The sequence below is a fragment of the Prionailurus bengalensis genome, chromosome A3 (genome assembly GCF_016509475.1).
Source record: "Prionailurus bengalensis isolate Pbe53 chromosome A3, Fcat_Pben_1.1_paternal_pri, whole genome shotgun sequence".
NCBI lineage: Eukaryota > Metazoa > Chordata > Mammalia > Carnivora > Felidae > Prionailurus > Prionailurus bengalensis.
Window position 1 is genome coordinate 104,995,102 of NC_057354.1, and position 13,824 is coordinate 105,008,925.

The 13,824-nt window shown below is 52.7% G+C and overlaps 1 long non-coding RNA gene across 1 annotated transcript; it reads right to left on the reverse strand.

Moving 5' to 3' along the window:
• Nucleotides 1-1,462: 1,462 nt before the first annotated feature.
• Nucleotides 1,463-3,849, reverse strand: LOC122497206. The gene is made up of 2 exons (XR_006301055.1): nt 3,731-3,849; nt 1,463-2,200 (listed from the first exon to the last, which is right to left on the reverse strand). It is a non-coding gene; the product is annotated as an uncharacterized LOC122497206 (long non-coding RNA).
• Between the last annotated feature and the right edge of the window lie 9,975 nt (nt 3,850-13,824).

Consider the following 13,824-nt stretch of genomic DNA (forward strand, 5'->3'; position numbering starts at 1 on the left):
CAGAGAGAGAGGGAGACACAGGATCCGAAGTAGGCTCCAGGCGCCGAGCTGTCAGCATAGACCCCGACGTGGGGCTCAAACTCACAGACTGTGAGATCATGACCTGAGCCAAAGCCAGACACTTAACTGAGTGAGCCACTCAGGTGCCCCTCATTTTATTCTCTCCTTGCACCAAATCTGGAATCAGCCATTCTCCAAGGATCCTTGGTTCCTTTTTGTGAGAAGTGATTTTCTTTTTTTATTTTATGGTTTTGACATCTGGAGGTAGCTGTTACATTCTTATGAGTAGACATATTATGCTTTAATCAAGTGTTTCCATTTCAAAGCGTGGTGAGTTTCATAGAACATCTGCTTCACCTAATGCTGACGCAATAGTTTATATGAAGGCTCATTCTATGTGAGCTGCCTTGTTTTGCAGCTCACATAGAATTGGACTCCTTCGAACTTTAGAAATAAAAGGAAATACTGCAGGTGGGAAGGTAACAATTCTACCACCACTTTGGAAAATGGTTGGGCAGTGTCTTATAAAGATAAATATATACCTACCCACTGACCCAGAAAGCTGACTCTTGAGTACTTGCCCAAGATGTGAAAACATTTGTTCCAAAAAAGACTTCCACAGAATGTTCCTCGTATGTAGGGCGGTTCTTGTAGCCAACAGTGGAAACAGCCCAGATGCCCATCAGCAGTATAATGGAAAGACAAATTATGCAACATTCACACAATGGACTATATTACTCTACAATAAAAAGAACGAATTCCTGAACGAGTGCCAACTCTGATTCTATGTACATGGAACTCTAGAAAAGATAAAACTGGTCCCTAGTGACAGACAATAGAAGAGTCACTACCTCTTAGAGGAGAGGCACAAGGGAATTTCCTAGGGTGGTGAAAATGTTCCTTATCTCAATGGAGGTATGGATTACACGGTGCGTATCTGTTTGTCAAAATGGTACAGTTAAGATTTATGCATCCAGTATATATAAAATGTCTAAATATATGTGAGTGTGTGTGTGTGTGTGTGTGTGCGCCTGTGATTCATGTCTCTGGGTTTAAAAAGAAATAAAAAGGAAGGAAGGAAATACTAATTGCCTGGCAAAGGCTAAGACTTAGCTGAGTAGATCGCATTAATTTAACTTCAGGGGAACACTTGGTGAAGGGGGGGCGGGCAGGAGATCTCTGCAGTGTTGCTGGACTCCAGTACGCTGCTGTCTAGGAGCTCTGCCTTCCGGTTTTGTGCTTTTAAGGATTTATTGGCCTTTTAATAACCTCCCTGTAGTTCCCCTAGGCTTCACCAGGTGGCAGTGCTGCACCAGTCATCTGAGTGCCCAGGAGGGGGTCCCTAGAAATCCCAGTGCTCTCTGGAGCCGCTAAAGAGAACTGGTTTCCTTACGTCATCATCATAATCCACTTTTGAATAGATGGCATGAGTCACCTCGGTCGCCTATTCACTTCACCAGCCTTGGCTGAAAACGACTTTTATCTTTTTCCAAAAATTAGCATCTAGGGTGCAAATGTGCCACCACAGCAGGTATTCAAGAGAATGTGCTTAGGGCCCTGTTGAAAGCCAGGCTGGAGAAGAGTTCCCCAAATGCTGGAATGTCATCTCCCAGAGTGGCTGACTTGTGGCATAGTCCCCTTGGAGGAGTTTGGAGAAGTCTAAATGATTTCCCTCCGACGGTTCCCCTTTCACGGAGCCATGCCACGATGACTTTCGATGTATTAATGAGCCCCAGGTTCCGATGATAATGACCAACATTTGTTGAACATTTGCCGCGTGGCAGGAACGACTTCAAATGCTGAATATTCATCACATCACCTCCTCTTTAGGGGGAGGGGCTATGAATACACCAAGTTTCCAAGCGAAGAAACGGATTAAAAGGGGTTCTGTGATGTCCCAGTGCAAGTAAATATGAAGCTGGGAGCCCCTGGCGATGGGACTCCAGGGTTACAAGCAAGGCAAGGGGACCTGGGACTCTCCTGGTCTAGCGGCCGAGTAAAACCATAGGAGACGTGTTTGGGCTGACATTTCCAGGATGGTATTTTGCTTTTCATGTCTTCATAACTCCGGAGTGACTTCACCGGTTCAGCGTTTGTCGGTCTTAGTACATCCCATGGATTTTGCTGACATTTGATCCGGGACGTCCAGCTTGTCTGCTTCAAAAGAAAATAAGATGGCTTGTCTCTTTAGAAGCCTTGTCTGCAGAGAAACAACAAGAAAAAGGATTCTATTTTCTTGTCATTGTCTAGCACATCTTTGTACCCTGATCCCTACAATAGCTCCTACTAATTTAGGTTTGCTCCTTTTTTATTTTTAAGCGAACGGAGTTGCAGAAATATTCCTCCGTTCAGCCGTGCTCCCAGCATGGTGGTGGACGTCTAATAGGTGCTCAGTGAAGGTTTGTGGACTGAATGGTCTTTTGAACTCTTGGAAAAATGCGCCTGAAATTATTTTTTGGTTCCAATGTCAGTTTGCCTCATTATGTGGCATATCCTGTTCTCTGTTGGACTAATTGTTTTGGAAAGATGCACTTTCCCCAGGGACAACTTCAAGTCACATTCAGAATCTTTGGTTGGAGTTTTTGGAAGCACACCTTTATCCAAGGTTTCTTATAAGGATTCCAAATTATAGCTCTTTGTTTCAGCCTTACACACACACACACACACACACACGTTTTAAATATTTTGTTCCTTTTTTAAAAAAACATACTTATTTCTAGAAGAGTGCAAGTAGGGGAGGGGCAGAGAGAGGGGGACTGAGGATCCCAAGCAGGCTCTGAGCTGACAACAATGAGCCCAATGTGGGGCTCGAATTCATGAACTGCGAGATCATGACCTGAGCTGAAGTCGGATGCTCAGCCGATTGAGCCACCCTGGGGCCCCTTCATTCCTTTTCAATACACCCATTTACTCAGCTTGGGACAGGCTGCTTCTAACTGACACCTGTGGGCACTCTGTACTCCTGCAGCTTGGACAGGACAGGGAGCCCACACACTGGCTTGCCACCCAGTCTCCCATTGGGTCGGGTCTGGAAAGTTGTTACCATAGAAACAAGCAGAGGTCTCAGGATAGGGGAGGAGATCATGACCTGTGGTGGGGAGATGGCTCTGACCCCAGCTTGTTGGATGGGAAGAGGAAGGCATTATGGAAAGTGCTCTGGAGAAGGTGCTGAGGGAGTCTTTGGACCCCCCAAATAGAGGCTCTGTGTTGCCGTTCCTTCTGTGCATAGAGGTGAAACCTGAAACCCCTTGCCTAAAAATGCTTAACACAGGGAACCACAGGAGGCTTAACCACAGAGAACCACAAGAGGGCACTTGGGCCATGACATGGCATGTCCCGTGGCAGAGAGATACAGGCATGACAGAAGGGCATGTTGGGGCCGAGACATCTTCAGGGTGGCTGTGTCTGGGGATAGAAGGGTGTGGCGCTGGAGATAACAGTTGGTTGTGAGAGGGTTGCATGTGAAGACTCGGGAGAACCCCTGGTCCATCTGGTGGCTGTATTTAGCTAGGATAGTCTAGGTTATGTTTCAGGAAGAGATTAACTACAGATCTCAGTGCCTCGTCTCCATGTCTCTGCCAAGCGGCCCAGGGATCCAGGCTGAAGGACGTCCCACCATCTTGTAACCTCGCCATCCCGCTGTGTGGCTTCAGCATCCCCATGCAAGGGGAGCAGAGAGTTGTGGGACCTCACACGTGCTCTGCTGTGCTTTGGCCAGGGGCTAACTCACCTCACCTCTGCTTCTGGCCTGTCCACCGGGATCCAACGCATGGCCCCAACCCCACCACAAGGGAGGCTGGGAAAGGCAGTCTTCCTCCGCCTCGGGGAGAGGAGGCTGAACTGGGGCTGGGTGAACACGGAACGCTGTCTCTGTCATAGCATTTAACAAACACTGGGGGGGGGGGGGGGCAGAACTTTATTAGGGGGCACAAGTAGCCCTGAGGTGTTTTAAGTGGGGGAGTGTTGTGATCCAGTGGGGCCATCTGTGGGCCGCTGTTCATGGCGGTGCTGCTCTGGGAAGGCCGTCCACGGCCTTCGGCTGACACGGAGGTGCAGAGGCCCAGGGCTACTCCACGATGCGGCCGTGCTGCTGAATCCCAAGGATTTTCCGCCAGAGGGGATGCCAGCTGTGCCCACCCACCGACCTGAAGCAGAAACCGTCTCTCCCAGAAAGTTTCCAGGGTGCTCCCAGCTGCCTGACGTCTCCCCAGGAAGAGCTGCTTGAGCCTCCCTATCAGAGCTTCGGTGTGGAGAAGTGTGGAGTCCTTGAGCCGACCCTGGAGCGTCTGCCTCCAGCGTGCATGCCCAGGTCCTGCTCCTTCCGGGGGGCTCTCAACAAACTAGAGTTGGGGCCTCCTTCTTCCTGCTGCCCTGCTCTGCCTTCCTGCCCTTGACCTCCCGCTGCCTGCTGACACTTGCAGCCCCCTGTCGGGTGCCTTGGTATCTGCACTCACCTAAGCCCTGCTTTGCTCAGCCTGCTGCCTGCCTCCCCTTGGTGCCAAAGCCGGTGGGCCACGGGCCACCTTGTTGCTTCACACTGACCTTGGATTAAGTGTGTACCTGGACCCCACGCTTCCTGCCCGGTCCCTGGTTTAGCCTAGGTCCTTGGTTCCAGCTTATTCCCTCCTGGGGAATCCCATCCTGCTGACACCCACGATCCCCATGTATCACACTTCTAAAGGGACCAACCTGCATCCGGGCCCAGCGCCTTCTTCACCCAGGTGTTCTCCTGGCCTGGCCATCGAGGGGAGTCTGTTTCCTCAGATGGCAGTAATTTATCCCATGGGACACCCCGCTGGGATGTCCCAACGCCTTCCACCAATGCCTTGATGTTCTCAGTCTCTCGGGTTTCATCCTCCGACTCTCTGTTTATATTTTCTTCAGTACCATGTACCTTGGTCTGAGAATACTTTCACTCCTGGGGCGTCTGGGTGGCTCAGTCAGTTAGGTGTCCGACTCTCGATCTCGGCTCAAGTCATGATCTCTCAGCTTGGGACATCAAGCCCCACGTCGGGCTGTGTACTCGCAGCTTAGAGCCTTCTTGGGATTCTCTCTCTCTCTGCACTTCCCCCGCCTGTGCGAGCGCTCTCTCTCTCACACACACTCTCTCTAAATAAATAGATAATCTCAATTTTAAAAGAAAGAATACTTTCCCCACTTTGGGACTTTTGGGTTCCCCACCGTAGAACGTGTACATGTATGGGGCAGGTAGATGTAATACGTTTCTCCACAGGTTAAAGGAAAAGAGCCACACTTTCTGAACTGCGTGCTCAGTGAAAAAAAAAAAAAAGCCATCTGTAGTCAAATGTCCTTGAAATACTCAGGGGGCAGTGAAGGCTGGATCCACCCAGTGTCCCACTTCCCTTCTCCCTAGGCCACAGAACCCTGGCTTTATTCCAGCAGATTGCCCAGCCCAAAGAGCATGTTTCCCAATCTCCCTGTAGCTACGTGTGGCCTTATGATCAAGCTCTGGGTGATGGAATGTACATTCAAGGTCTGGAAGTGACTTCTAGGAAGGCTGCTTAGAGGAAGGTGGTGCCTCATCCAGAAGGGATATCAACCCATCCAGGCCATCCCCCAGCCTGGAATGTGAATGTGATGGCTGGACCTCCAGCCGCCATCTGTACCATGAAGCAATCCCAAGGGTAGAAGTAAACAAAACAGAGAAAGAGCCTGTGTTATTGTTGCTTCTTGGAACCGCCGGGTTAGTTCAAATACTGTTCTGTGATGTGATGGGGCTTTGCAGATGTAATTAGGGTTACCAATCAGCTGGCTCTCAAGGAGGCAATCCAGGAACATCCAGGCGGGCCCCACTGGGTCCCTAATCACAGTCTAGGAAGCAGACGAGTCGGCCAGAGAGCAGGGGGATAAGGTGGAAGAGGCAAGAGAAAAACAACAGGGAAGTCAGAGGGATTTCAAGTGTGAGAAGGATCGGACGCACCGTTGCTGGTTGAGGGGCGGAGGGGCCCACATACAGGGAGCTGAGAGCAGCTTCGAGAAGCTGAGGGCGGCCCCGGCTGACAGCCAGCACGGCAACGGCGACCCCAGGTAAAGGCACTGCTCCAATCGTCCGATTATGTCATCACTATTTTCACACGTTTGTTTATCTTTGAGAGAGGGAGAGAGGGAGCGAGCAAGTGCTCACAGGAGGGGCAGAGAGAGGAGGAGGCGGAGGATCCAAAGCAGAGCCTTGGCTTTGTTCTCAGTCTCAGAGAGACTGACGGCACAGAGCCCGGAGGGGGCTCCAACTCACGGAACAGTGAGATAGGACCTGAGCTGAAGTTGGGTGCCCAACTGACCGAGCCACCCAGGCACCCCTTATTGTGTTGATTTTGAAGCCCTTCCCTCACCGTCCTCTACGTTGGAAGAACCAACTGAAGCAAGGCGGGGACCTCACTGCTCTGGTCACTTGTCTGTTTTCCTGCTGGCACGTTAGCCCATCCCCAAGAGCTCTCTTGTGGCCCGGCTGGGGACCCAGGCAACCCCGGAGGCTGCCCGGACCTTGTCGGGGAGCTCTCTACATCTCCAAACATTCTGGGGACAGGTGTGTGTCCCCAAATCCCAGCTACTCGCAACTAACTGAAAGCTTCCCCAAAGCTTCTGGGGACTTTCTGGGGCCCAGGCTCCTCCCCGTGACCCACTCCTTCTGCCCCTCATACCCCGAGAATAGCTGAGGGACCCAGCTCTCTCCCTACACCTCCTTCCCACGTATCGCTCCCAGACCTGTGCTGATCTGGTCCCCCAAGCCTGGCACAGAGGGACCTGCCTATGGTGCATGGGAAAGGTGGGGTTGGAGATGGCCACAGGCAGGAGTGGAATCCTGACACCCTACTCCATGCCCCCGCAGGAAACTTCAGGAGTGCGTGAGGTGGGGGTGCCCCTGCCCTTCAGGATAAGGGCTGCTCTCCTGGAGCAGGGCTAGGTCTGCCCATGGCAGTGGCTCTCAGTCCACCTGGCCCATCAGAACCCGTGGGGAGCTCACAAAACCTGCATATACCTGGAACCTGGCCCTGGAGAGTCACATTTAGGGGGGTGCAACAGGTGATTTCGGTGGGCAGCCGAATCAAGGCTCCCCTCAACTGCTAGCTGTGTGCGAGGCCTTTATGTCTGCTCTCTCCCTGTTCTTCTTGCTTGAGCAGCAAGTTTTGTGCTCAGATGACAGCTCCCTTACAGCCCCCCAGAAACCTGTTTTCCAAACTGAAGTTTTGGGGACTTGCATCTTAACGGGAAAAGAAAGTCTCCCGTGGGAATGAAGAGTTTTGCCGTCGTCCGTGTTCCTCAAAGGCTGGCTCTTCTTGGGGCGCCTGGGTGGCTCAGTCGGTTAGGCGGCCAACTTCGGCTCAGGTCACGATCTCGTGGTCCATGAGTTCGAGCCCCGAGTCGGGCTCTGTGCTGACAGCTCAGAGCCTGGAGCCTGTTTCGGATTCTGTGTCTCCCTCCCTCTGACCCTCCCCTGTTTGTGCTCTGTCTCTCTCTGTCTCAAAAATAAATAAACGTTAGAAAAAAAAATTTTTTTTAAGCTGGCTTTTCTTTGGGTAAGGGTTTGTGGTTCAGAAGCCCCTCCCACAGTTTGATGATGCCTCCTTACATCTTAGGGACACAGACTGGTGTATAATTCACACACACACACACACACACACACACACACACACCCTGCCCTCTGGGGAGTGTGTATATTTAACGTTTTGTGTACCTGTGATTCAGTTAACAGTACTTGTGCATCGGATAAAGGCATTGCATGACACTTGTCACTACAAGCCTCTCATTTTGGATTTGGCCTTCTCTAATGAAATGGGGCTGAGGGCAGCGTTCTTATCGTAGGTCACCCAGGGAGCAAAGACCTTTCCTTTCAAAGAGACCCAGAAAAGCAACTGTCCATTTGCTTCCTTCATACAACACCCTGCCTCCTGGGAGAATACTTCTGAGGGGCTGGCTGTGGGGATGCAGGTGTGCCTGTGACCTCTGGGTGTCAAGGTGTTCCTACGTCCTCTCCCACGGCCTAGGGGGACCCTGGACACATTTTGCCCCATCCTCGGACTGGGAATGCACCAGCTGCATGAGACAGGGAACCAGAGCCCCTCTGTTTGGAACAGAGCCCTGGGAGGGCTGGTCTAGACTCCTTCAGTGGCTGTGACAGAGGCTTGGTGGCCAGGTCCGTAGAGGTTCAGAGAATGCAGGTGAGAAGTGGTGGCAGGAGACAGGCTGGGCAAGTCCCCAGCTGCTTTCAGTGGGAAACACCAGAATCCAATGGAGGCTTTCCCCTGCCCTTCCTGGCCCTCCTCCTGACCCTCAGGTGGTCCTGTCCTGGACACAGGTGGCTTCTCACGGCTTGCTGCTCTGGCCCTACCTCATCTGGTCTTGGCTGTCTAAAGCTCCAGAGCGGGGCTGAGCAGCACAGGACAATGCCCCTGGGCCTCTGCAGCGCGACCTTTGACCTCTCAGGCTGTCTAGCATTACAAAGCCATCTTAGATATCAGGCCTCATTACTGACATATGCTAACTTTGGCCAGCTGACCCATTATGGTCTTTTTGTTTCCACAAACAGTTATGAAGCTAGGAAATCTGTTTGTGAATTGGCCGCCACATTTCTCCTGCTTCCATTTCATGCTGCAAGCTAGAACCCACCGTTCCAGTGGATCGAGATTCTTTCGACTGCTCATTCATCAACAGGATCATGCACCTATCCTCCTGGTTTTGTGTAGTCAGCGTTGAGCAAGAGGGACAGGTTCTGACCCGACAGACCACCTGAAACTCTCCCACAGAGGAGAATGTTGTTTATTGACCCTCCTGACACCATGCAGTTCAGTCTCCTGATTGTGGTTGGGTGGGCTCGTCTTTCAGGCCTAGCCCCCCTCTTCCAGGCCTGCACTCATGAGGAGCCTCTGCTACTACATCTCATGTCCTTCCAGAGCCTTCTCAAGGGGACAAGGGGTGGAGCCAGTTTTTTCTAGCTGCAGTGTAAACTCTACTAAAGGCTTTTGCCATGGCGCTCCTGGGCATCTGGGCAGGACATGCCAAAAAGGAGACTTGGGGGTCAGACAGAGCTCCTGAGAGTCTGGCCGATGGTGTTGTCACGAGCACCCAGGATGAAGAAATGGACACATGGCACCTCCAAATGTTCCCTCAAAGAGGGAACATTAATAACCTTCCTTTGCACTTAATGTGGTGACTGGAAGAGACTGGACTACAGAGGATGTTACGATAGGGCCAGCAGCTCATTTCTAACACGTGTCTGTTTCATTTCTAAGTCAGGCTCTAGAAGGGGCATGACCTGCCTCTATGATACTCCTGGACAACACGAGACCCCAGATTGCCCCGAGGTTCTGCAAACCAGACTCAGTCTTCTCCCCAAGTGCCATGGGTTGAGGAGGGAACAGATGTCAGTGCCAGATGTGGCCTGGGCCCTGACCTTGAGATAAGCCCTTGCCCCTGGCCTTGGAGAGAACAGGTAGCCAAGGAGGCTGTGAGTAATGAGGAAGAGGATGCTGGGTACCCTTGAGGAGGTCTGGCCTGAGTCAGAAGATGCTGTCCTCCTAATCGACAAAGAGACCGACGGGTCTTGAGAACACGGTGACCCTCTTGTTTCAAGGGGACTCACCTGGCCATGCAGAGAGTGCATGGCCTGCCCGGGGGGCCTGGGCTGCAAGGACTGAAGTCTTCAGCTGACCTGAATCCTTCCTAAGCAAGTCATTCTGGAGAGTCTATTCAGTACGGGGTTGCTTCCTTTAGAAGTTCACCCTGTAACAGCAGACCAGAGTGCAGCCATCTCCATGTGCCCGGGCCCCTGCCGTCCTGACTCCGACTACTTCTGACCAAGCTGCCTGTCCTGAAATACCTGCTGCCTCTGGGGTGTGGCCGTGCCCAGGCACCCATGCTGAAAGCTGCACCTGGCCTGCAGTCATTACCACAGGGACACTAGACGCTTTGCTGAAAACCCCACATGCTCCCTGTGGCCTCTCTTCAGGCTGCACACCATCCTTAATGCTCGGCAAGGCTCACGAAGATGTTCCCAGGGACGTGCCACTCACCCAAGAGACCCCTCCCCTTCCCAGTCACCCCACCCCTTCCTTGCCTGCTTTACTCACCTCCATGCATGCACAGAATTTCAGCTTGGGGACTCTCCCATCTATTCGTAAATCACATTCACTTGCAGACTCTCTGGCTGATATAGAATGTCTTATCTTTACATGTTTTGAAATCTGCTTTCCTCAAGTCTAGGGAAACATTTATGGAGAATACTTTGTACCCTGGGTTCTGTGCTTGAGCCTGGGGTCAGGGTGGAGGCGGAGAATATGAGGGTGAATAAAATACAACTTCTATGTTGGGGTGACAGACTCATGACCAGGAAATATGGGGCAGCCTGAAGGGACCCCCAACTGAGCCTGGCTGAGGAGTCCGGGAGCCTCCCAGAGAGGATGACCATTGAGCCACGTCTTTTTTTTTAAGTTTATTTATTTTTGAGAGAGAGAGAGAGAAAGAGACAGAAGCAGAGCATGAGTGGGGAAGGGACAGAATCTGAAGTAGTCTCCAGGCTCTGAGCTCTCAACACAGAGACCAATATGGGGATTGAACTCACGAACCGTGAGATCATGGCCTGAGCCAAGTGGGATGCTTAACCGACTAAGCCACCCAGGCGCCCCCCCCCCCCCCATTGAGCCAAGTCTTTTTTTTTTTTTTTTAATTTTTTTTCAACATTTATTTATTTTTGGGACAGAGAGAGACAGAGCATGAACGGGGGAGGGGCAGAGAGAGAGGGAGACACAGAATCGGAAACAGGCTCCAGGCTCCGAGCCATCAGCCCAGAGCCTGACGCGGGGCTCGAACTCACGGACCGCGAGATCGTGACCTGGCTGAAGTCGGACGCTCAACCGACTGCGCCACCCAGGCGCCCCTTGAGCCAAGTCTTAAAGATGAACAGAAATGGGGTGAAAGCAGAGGATGAGATACAGCAGGGGGACCATGTGGGCAGGGACAGGACAGAGCATGTGCAAGATGAGAGCAGAGCACTGTGAGAACCACCGGGGCGGGAGGGGGGGGGGGAACCGAGGGCTCTGGTGGCACCTGGGGAGACAAGTGAAGGAATTCGCTTTCGTCCTGAGGCTGGAGAAGGAGCCATGGGAGGGTTTGAAGCCAAGGGGTCACATGGTCTGATCCGCGTTTTCAATGGTCCATTCTGGAGAAATGCTCAGGAGGTGGGATGCAGTTGAATGGCTGGATGCAGGAATGAGGGAGAAGGGATGGTTTTGTGGCTTGGGGTATGTGGTGGTGGAAATTCTCTGGACACCTGAGGCCAGAGAGAAGGGGAACCAGTCTGCTGTTTTCCCTGACAGCTGGGCACCCCCTCCTGTTTCCAGCAGGTGGCGCATGAGGCAGCCGGCAGGCTGCACCTAGCGTCCTCAGGCTCTATGAGCCCTACCGCTTTCCGAAGGGCAGAACCCCTCTCCTTGCCCAGCTCTCCCCCCCCCCTTAACCTCAGGGCTGTGCGGCCCTGGGGACCATCAAGCTCCTGAGGACTGTGACTCAGGGGTAGGAAAGTGACCCCAGGAAGTTTTCCCAAGGTAACTAGGGACAGCTTATCCCAGATCAACCAAAGAATTTCCAGGGAGAGCAGAGGGTCCCAGTGGGTAGCAGGAGGAAGGGAGGTGCAGGCGTGCCAGAAACGCGTGAGTAAAAGGAGGGGGTGGGGCAGGACTACCCTTGAACCCCTTTCCACACTTCTGGAAGCCCAGCAGCTCTTAGAGGCGGCTGCGGAGTCCTCCCTGCTGTCCAACCAGCCCGCCCAGCCCCAACACGGCCACTTGCTCTGCCCCCCTCCCCCAAGGAATCAATTACAGCAGCATTTTTGGTGTTTCTGCCAGGTGACCTCCAGGTGGGGCTGACCCAATCCCTCCAATGAAAGATTGTTCCATCAGGATCCGGCTCAGGAAGGAGACTCCTGGCTTGGTCACTGACTCAGGAAAATCCCTTCTTTGGAGTCTCACTTTGTCCATCTGTCAAACTGGTAGATGCAGTATCTTTATCAACCCTCCTGCCCCTAGGCCAAAAAAGAGGCTTGGTGTGTTTTATTTTTTCTTGGAGAAATCTCACCTTCAACGTGCAGGGCTTTCATTACAGACACTTAATGAAAACAACAGCAGTAGAAACTCACGGCTTAACTGCGATAGTTGGGAAGAGAGAGCAAGAGGGGGAGACCGGACGAGGCGGGGACGGGGCTGTTTATGTCCCAAAGTCCCTGGGGTTCCCTGACCTCCTGGGAAACTGGGGTCTAAACTCCTTTGCCACCAGTGCACTCAAGTCAGGGAATACCAAAAACAAAAACAAAAACAAAACAAAACCCTAAGTGGAGTTCACGCACCGTAGTGGATTATAGGAAGCTAGGAAAGGGCTATTTCTGGGCCAGTGCTGGCCCGCAGAGAGTTCTTCCACACAGCTCACGCTGGAGGAGAGGATGAGGGGGAAGGCTCTGGGGAGACCAGCCTTCCTCTAGGCAGCCTCCAGGGGGGCCATGGTGCCCCCAGCGCAGGTACTGCACTCAAATGAGTGGGATGGGAAGAGTGAGGGCTGGGCACAGCCCGAATTTAGCTGGCTTGCACGGTCACAGGGCAGAATGGCCAGGGGACTCCCTCAGAGGTTGGGGTTGGGCCTCCAGGGGCAGTACCGGTCCTGGAGCCTCCCTTGGACCCCAGGAGCCAGCACCCCCCCCCCCCCACTTTTCTCATTGCAGCCCTGATCCTCATCTCTGAGTCACCCTTTGATGAGGTTCCGTTTCCTGTCTGCACCCCGTTATTAAGTGGACCATTCCTTCTAGACTGTGTACTCCTTACTGCTCTGAGAAAACCATAGGCGCAGCCATAGGAAGGGTAAGGGTTCTGTCGCAGGCCCAGCCCTGACTCAAATTTAAGTTACTTCTTTACTGTGGACCCCGCCCACCATGAACAGCCCCAAATCTCTACACCCCTCACCCACCTGGCAAATCAGGGAGGGCAGAGCTGGAAGGGCGGGGCAGGAGACCTTGGGGAGGGGTCACAGGGGTGACGGCCCCAGCCCCAGCCCCTCCCTCCAGGGCTCCCGCTGGGGAAGAGGGCTGCCATGGGCACTCACAAACTTCTATCACTTCTTTGAACACGATGAACACATGTTGATTGCACAGAAATTAGGAAGTACAAATGGGCAGAAAAGGATTAAAAATCGCCGAGATTCTACCTGGAGATGATCCAGTGTTTCATACCCTCACTCTACGTACTGTTTTGTAAGCAGCTGTTTGCACTTTTTAATGCATTGTATCTTTAAGGTCAAAAGAGCCATTTCCACATCATTTTCTTTAATGACTGCCCTGTGTGTCTTGTGAGATGCACCATTTCCATTTCCTTGGTGATGGCGGCCATCGGCCATCGGGATTGTTTCTGTATCGTGAAGAACACTGCCAGAAACATCCCCCAACCATTTAGCAATACTTCCCCACAACCTGCTCAGCTCCAGGCACCCTCTGGGTATTGGGCATACAGCCACTTACAAAACAGAGACCTGTGTGGACACATCTCTGGCCATATCCTTGATTAGTTCTTTTGGCTGCTGACTGGATGGGGGCATTGCTGGGCCAAAGGGCACACCTTAGCTGGGACCCACCCTCCCGAAGGATTGCGCCTGTCCGAGTGGCTCCTCTGAGAGCCACTCTGGGGCAAAGCCTGGTGGCCTCTCTGCTCCAGATCGGCCTGGCAGCAGGCGCAAGCATGACCCCAGGGGACAGAGCAGGCCCCAGAGGAAGCTGGGGGGAGGAGCCCGGTTCCTGGGTCTGTGCCGCCGTTCCGCCACCCCTTGGGCCAG